Source organism: Lynx rufus, unplaced genomic scaffold (assembly GCF_022079265.1).
Source record: "Lynx rufus isolate CCGP_SWC_20201006 ecotype Redwood Valley unplaced genomic scaffold, mLynRuf1.p SCAF_17, whole genome shotgun sequence".
Classification (NCBI taxonomy): domain Eukaryota; kingdom Metazoa; phylum Chordata; class Mammalia; order Carnivora; family Felidae; genus Lynx; species Lynx rufus.
The window spans coordinates 26,568,469-26,576,253 of record NW_025814831.1 but is presented as its reverse complement, the minus strand read 5'-3'; positions in this window follow the sequence as shown (position 1 = coordinate 26,576,253).

Below are 7,785 nucleotides of genomic sequence, written 5' to 3'. Positions count from 1 at the left end.
AATAGGGGGGGCACCTCTCAGAAACTCTTCCCTGGGGCAGCAGCTGGAGAAGTCAAGCTGCAGGGTTTGGGGTAGGAGGAAAATAGGTTTTGTCCTGTATTAAGGTAGAGTACCAGAGATGATTTACTAAAGGCTTCTGACTGACTAGGTTACTAGGCAATGATTTTTGCTATTTCAACTGACATTGGAATGAGAGGCAATACAGGGTATAAACTGCAGGGGAAAGAATTTAGATCAGAGCAATAAAGGATTTCCTAACATCAAAGGGACACAGACGCTCTGCTCTTGGCCCATTCCTAAAGGTAAGTAGAGAGACCTCCCTGGTCCGCCAGCCTCCCGGGTCTAGTTGAAGGGTTAGACACATCTCTTCCTGAACTCCCACCCTCTACCTGAACTCACTGCTCTTCTGTCTCTGTTCCCAGTCCTCATTATAGCACCTAACAGAACCGACTGGTGACCTGCTCAGGGGTAGAAACTGTGTTATTCTTTACCATGTCCCTGACCCTTAGGAGACACACAGCACATGGTAAATGTTGGTTGGTTTGATCATAAGTGAAGAGCTGCCTTGGGACAATATGCTCATGCTCAGTAGAACGGTGGGTATTAGCACTTCTGGAGTTTCATCTGCAGAGCGGGCCAGCAGGAGCTACCGAGAAGACGAGAAGACGTGTGAGGATAAAATCAAGAACAAGAAGGCAAACATCAATACAGTGTCTCCTTTTGTCTGGTCCTCCTCTCCCTTCTGCCCCCTTTCTTCTGCCTGCCGTCGGATCTGGAAGCAAAGGTCAGATGCTCTGGGTGAACACAAGAGGTCTGGGTGATTTCTTGAGAATGGCAAAAGATCCGAGGGAACTAGATGGTGGAGACGATGAGCGAGACACCAGTCCCACACTGGATCTGGGGAAGGTGAGCACAGAAACCACAGCGTGCTAACAGAAGGTGGTGGAGGAGAACGCTGGTGCCACAGCCCAGCTGCCCTCAAAGGCTTCCTCTTTTCTTTGTGGATTCCAGATGGAGTCCACTCAGGAGGGGCAGCTAATGAGGGTGCACAGGGTGTGCACCAAAGCCATCAGGAACAGTTCCTTCACGCCAGGCCCTGGTGCCTTCTTGAGGAAGATGCGAGACCAATCCACCAAGCAAACCAACTCAAGGGAAAGGGGCTGGTCAAACCCCAGGCTCTGTCTAGCAACCATCTTTCCAGTGGGAAAGAACTTCACTCGAGTGATCAAAAGACTCCCTGATGCAAGATATGGAACATTCTAAAGTCCCTCCTTAAGTGGACAGAGGCTGATGGCACTGCTGCAAAGTAGACAAAGAAAGGCAAGGGGCTTCTTTTAAACTGGAATGTGCAGAATAGAGGTGGGAAGGCTGTGAGCATCTCAGCAGCAATTATGCAGAAAGACCGCGGTACAGACGCAGGGCAGCGCCGCGCCAGCCGACAACACTGGTGGTGTCACATCCAACACGAGCTGGGTAAGAGCTGCTAATTACTGAGATGCCAATAAGAGTGAGGTCTTAAAAGTGATTTTGAACTGATTGCAGCTTTTTGAACGGATCGTCGCTATAAGCTATAAAGGAAGGAATCTAAATAAAAGTGAAAAATCCTTTGATCAAACACAAAGGAACCCTTCCAAATAAAAATACCTTTATTTTTCATACACATCATAGCTGTCTGTTTCACACGTGTAAACAACAGATTTATACACATCTACTAAACACAGACGTTCCCTGAGACAGGGACCACACTTGTTCTTCCTTATAACTCTTTATGGTATCTGGTATAGTATCCCGTATATAGAGGATGCTTATTGAATTGAATTTAATCGAAGCAATTGCTATGTTAACAGTTTGATTAGATGACTGTCACTTTATAAAATGAGTACTAGGGTGAAGCAATACAAAAGGCCATTTTAATAACCTGAAATCCAGGAAAACATACCTATTTTTCTGGAGGCCCCAAAGAAATATGCAAATACAGTCATTCTTGAAAGCCAACCACTCTACATTCCACAACAGAGACCATGTTGATTGTGCTGAGTTGCTAGGCAACCACTTGGCAATTCCGTGTGTAACAGAGATGAACCTGTCATCTGCTTTCTTGGCTATATGTGACATGAGGAGACAACAGGTAAAGGATAGCCAAGAACACTTGCACCTGGATGACATAATCACTCCTGAAGTCTGATGACACGAGAAAATCCCCATGCCCTGTCAGAAAGTGCTGGAGGGAGAATTTCGTTAAACTATTAGCACAAGACATTCTGGTGAATTTTCTTGGGTTCACCCTGTGGGTTATCCTCTTATCCCTGTCCACAAAGCAGGAGACCAAAAGCACTGCGGTTCTGCGTGTGGATGGCTGTCAATTCAGTCAAGGCTCCAGATCAGCATGTCCTGTAACTCCAGCTGGGATGAGATTTTACCAGATAAAAAGCAGTCTTTTGAGTCTTAAAATGGGACACTCAACATCTCAAAGAAACCAAAGTTCTGGGTGAATAAACTACACTTTTTTATACCTGAAGAAAATGCTCTTGGTAATTTCTTTGTCTGGATGTGACTTCCCAGACATTTTAGGCAAATGAGTTGCCTTGTAAAGACTTCACTCCACTGTAGGTAGTGACATCATTATCTTTGAAATAGGCTGAAAACCCAATGAAGCCCTGGAGAATGGATAAGAAATGCCTCAAAGCTTCTCTGGCATTAAGAAAAATGGAAATCAAATTTAAATGCCACTTCAAATTTGGAAGGCCAAGAGTACTCATCTTTTTCATGTGAAGTTTCTTTTTTTTTTTTTTTTAATTTTTTTTTTTTCAACGTTTATTTATTTTTGGGACAGAGAGAGACAGAGCATGAACAGGGGAGGGGCAGAGAGAGAGGGAGACACAGAATCGGAAACAGGCTCCAGGCTCCGAGCCATCAGCCCAGAGCCTGATGCGGGGCTCGAACTCACGGACCGTGAGATCGTGACCTGGCTGAAGTCGGACGCTTAACCGACTGCGCCACCCAGGTGCCCCTCATGTGAAGTTTCAAAAGGACCACCTCCTAGATTAAAAAAAAAAAAAAGAGTATTTGTCCACTCCCAACTCCCACAAATATATTTGAAACTTCTTGAGAAATTGTTTGCTTTTCAGTCTCCTGTTTAAGATTGAATTTTAAGATCTTTGACTCTGGGATTAGGCAATCAGTTGGAGAGAGAAGAGATTCTGAACTGAGATAAAATCAACCAAGTTGTTTTGATGAACAGCTGGGTAAGCCTTCAACCCAACATCTGGTGCCCATTTATCCAACCTGTTGTGATATTGACTTAAGCCCAGCCGGCCAACCCCGTGGAGTAAAACACTAGCCGTGCACATCCAGTGCCTGAAGGAGTGGTGGTGTGTGAGGTGCTGGGCTTGTCTCGGTCTGCAAAGTAAAGACACTACATGGGTCATCTCCACTGACTACTGAGTCTTATGAGGTTCTCCGTGGAATTCCAACTAAAACCAGCCATTCCAATAGAGCTCAGTCAAACCTCAGGCAAGATTCAAGGGTATTCTTGAGCAAATGCCCAAAACAGAAAAGACCTCCAATGACTGGGGAGGGGGTTGGGGAGTACAGTAGGAACATTGAAGGCTCTGGAATTTCTTTGCCAGAATTACTAAGTGTGGAGCAGAACATACCAGCAACAACCTTCACTCCACCTTTCAACACGCCCCAGTGACACATACAGTTGTGTGCAAGAGGCCTGGAGGTGGGGCAGAGCAGAGCATGTCAGGGAACCGATAAGAGATCTCCAGTCTGTTCTTGCACTGGTGGCCACCTAAGTGACTCACTTCCCTGGCTGGTAGGGTCTTCCTTTTCTAGATTCTGGTCAGTGACGTGTGAGCGCACTGTTAAATTTTCAGGCATCTGGGGTCCCACTGAAGACAACTCGTTTGAATACTTAATATGTAGTGTTTTTTGCTTTTTGGGAGAAAAACATTAGATGTAATCTCTTCCCTGAAGGAGCTTAGACTCCAATGGGGAAGAGATAGGTACCCAAGAAATTACAGTGCAAACCAGTCTTGACCAAGTCCTGAGAGACAGCAAGTGTTTAATCTGGGGAATAACTACTACTGTCTGTGTCGAGCTGCTCCTGATCTTGGGCTTTGTAGCCAGCTTCCTATTACTGAAGTGTCAGGTTCCACTAAAAGCCCCAGCTCCAACTGGCTTTCTGCTGTGGTGGCCTGTGTGCCCTGCCTTTTGGCAATCCCGTGCCGGGGAACACAGCTGGGATCCGAGGGCTATTTACAGAAGGGAGGAGAGCCGATAAGGCAAGATAGGAGATGTGGCCAAGGAGAACCGACAAGTTAAAAATCAAATGGTTCCACACAAAGGGGGAAATTGAACGGCTTTCTGGGCCATCTAGCAAAAGAGAAGTTGTGAGTGTTAAGTCAAAAACTTCACACTCAGTGGGGGGGAAGAGGACACTTTTAAAATATTTCCACTAAAAGGATCCTAGATAGGAGATCTAATAGGTAAAAGGCAGCTGCTGAGGGGTTTGGAAACATGTGGTTTGAAATCTGCATGACCTCCCACCCCCACCCCACACCAAATACCTGTACCATGTGCAGAGTAGAGGACCAGATGGAGGTGTTTCCTGCAAAGCTCGCCTCTGTGGTGGCCAGTCTCCATTCCTGGCATCCTTTCCCACACAAGTGCCTTCTGGCTCCCCACTGGCCTCCCCACAGCAGGAAAGGGTGTGGCGGTACCGCTTCCACATGGACATGGAGCCGTTCTAGCAGGATGGCTAAAAGCAAGGACACAGGAATTCAAACCCTGCTCCGCTACTTACTACTAGGGACCTGGACAAGTGACATGGCCTCTTTACCATAGTTTCCTCCTCCGTAAAACGAGAATAATAATACTGTAACGGTCCATGGGACTCTGAGGATTAAATTAGTAAATCTAGGCAAAACACTTAAGACAGTGTCTGGCAAATAGTAAGCACTCTGTGTTAGCGGTTGTGAAAAACTCTGTCTTGGTTTCTAGAGTATTTGCATGTTGAGCAATTTTACTTAAAGGAATTTCAGGTACCAGCCAGAAGATGGACAGCTATTTGGGAGGGGCTTCCATTGCCCCTGAAATCAAACCTGTGTCTGTGTATTAACGTCCTGATTGTAACCAAAATGTTATCCATTGTTGTTCCCACTCTTCTAGATAGCCCCTAAGAACATGAGCCCAAAACCAGCCTGGCTGATGGGGGCCTAGTCACCTGACTGCTAAGAAAAAAAGGAGTCTGCATCCCGCTCTCACCCACTTCTGCCCCTGCCAGCCTGGAAACTCTGGATCCCTCTGCCCATGCACAGGCTGGAGCCCCCGACCTCTTCTCTTACTGACTCACGGCTCTGGGTCTCCGCAACATACACACGCCTACCATCCCAGCAAATCCTCTTATAACACTGAAGTGGTCAGCGCTAATAATGCTAGATTCAGACTAGAGGGTAACTACTTTCCAGATGGCCAGACTAAGGTTTGGAAAAATAAAATAGATGGTTCTCAAATGCTAGTCCTTGGGATGATGTTTTCACTGATCCTCAGCAAATTCTGAAAAGAATCATGCAATGAATTCTTCATAAGGTAGAAATTATTTAGTTTTTAAATCATGAGATTATGGCCTATCTTCCTTCCTGTATATATGTGGGGGAAAATGTTAAAATGCCCTTCTTTTATAAAATGATATTGACAGAAGCTGGGATTTGAAACTCGATCTATTGAATACTTTCACTGCTATTACACTATTTTAATTACTTTAAAATAGGTTTAAACGAACTTTAATTTTATTTATTTACTAAAAAATTTTTTTAAGTTTATTTATTTTTGACAGACCGAGCATGAGTGGGGGAGGGGCACAGAGAGAGGGAGACACAGAATCGGAAGCAGGCTCCAGGCTCTGAGCTGTCAGCACAGAGCCCGACGCGGGGCTCGAACTCACGAACTGCGAGATCATGACCTGAGCTGAAGTCAGACGCTTAACCGACTGGGCCCCCCAGGCACCCCTGAACTTTAATTTTAAATTCAACCTTAAATATTAAAATACGTATTTAAAACTATTTATAAATATTTTAAGTTATATGCCATATTGAATACTTGAAAATATCTTCAAATGAAACTCAGCACAAGGTTGACTCTTCATGGCATCCTTATGGGATGTGGGACTCAAAAGGCAAGCCCTCACGTGGACGGGGGAGTAACATCTTAATGAAGCAGTCTGGGTCAAAGTGCAGCCTCTGCCTCCAGACTGGCACTCTGTGACAGGAGAAAGGATAAGAAGCCAGTTTGTGAAGCCTTTGAACGTACCATTTAAGGGAGCAGGACTCCCCCTGCTGGCAGCAGTGGTGACAAAATGAGTCTTGAACTACAGCTGGCACTGAGGACTCCAATTGGACTTTTCTGCAAGAAAAAACCGTGCTTTGAAACCCACTCTCTGTCCCAGGAACCTAAACTCACATTTAGGCTCACCTATCAGCAAAGTTTAAAGAACTCATGGCACCACAAAATTATCAACAAAGATGCTATAAACCCTGGTGAATTAACAAAGTCAGGCAATTTTTTTACATTGGCTTGGCTATATAAAAATATTACCCATTTTCATGAACGGCTTATTTTGTATGACTATATAGAATACTCAATAAAAATTAAGTCTGGGGCGCCTGGGTGGCTCAGTCGGTTAAGCATCTGACTTTGGCTCAGGTCATGGTCTCATGGTCCGCGAGTTCGAGCCCCGCGTCAGGCTCTGTGCTGACAGCTCTGTGCTGACAGCTCAGAGCCTGGAGCCTGTTTCAGATTCTGTGTCTCCCTCTCTCTCTGACCCTCCCCTGTTTATGCTGTCTCTCCCTGTCTCAAAAATAAAATAAACATTAAAAAAATTAAAAAAAAAATTAAGTCTGTCAGTAAATTGGTCTAATTCATTTGGTTCCATTAGCAAACGTGTCTTTGAAGTTCAAGTCATTGATACAGCATGGATGTCTGCTCATAAGATAGGTAAAATCAGAGAAGTCTGGTTTACTTGCACCTTTGGAGGACTAAAATTATCCTCATGCTTTGGCTTATTTCATTTATTCTCTTTTGCCTGGTATGCCTTATGCCCTCATCTACTTCCATTATTGTAAATCCAACTTTTATCTGTCCTTCTTAAAGCTTTACCTCCTGCTCTCTTCCTCCTCTGACAACAAACAAAAAGCTGAGGGTTTTTTTTTCCTCCCTTGATTTTATTAATTAGATTCTATTCCAAATACTTTGGCATTTATCACATTCTCATATAATTACAGCATGTCTTCCCCATATCAGATTCTAAGCTATCTGAAGACAAAGGATGTTTTATTCGGCCCCCAAAGAAGCAATATAGCTAATGGTTAAGATCTTGGACTTAGTAGTTTGTGTCGTCATGAGCATAAACCTCAGTGCCCTCATCTATCAACGGCAAATACCAGCACCGACCTTATAAATTTGCAGAAGCATCATAAGAGAATGCATGTAAGGCTGGCTGGCTCTTAATTACTTGATAATTGTTAACTATTGTTTCCACTCCCTCCATCCTCTAAACAAAAGCTTTACATGCTGTAGTCATTCGATTATTATTTGTTGATGGGGCTTATGCTAACAAACACATTCATATGTAAACATGCATTAGCATGAACTGTGTCTAGAGGACTAACGTGATTAACCATGACCTAGCAGCGCTTACAAAAAGGCTTGGATTACCAACACCGGGCGATTTCCCCGTCCCGGGATCTAGATCCGCGGCGCTGAATACAACTTTCTGTAATG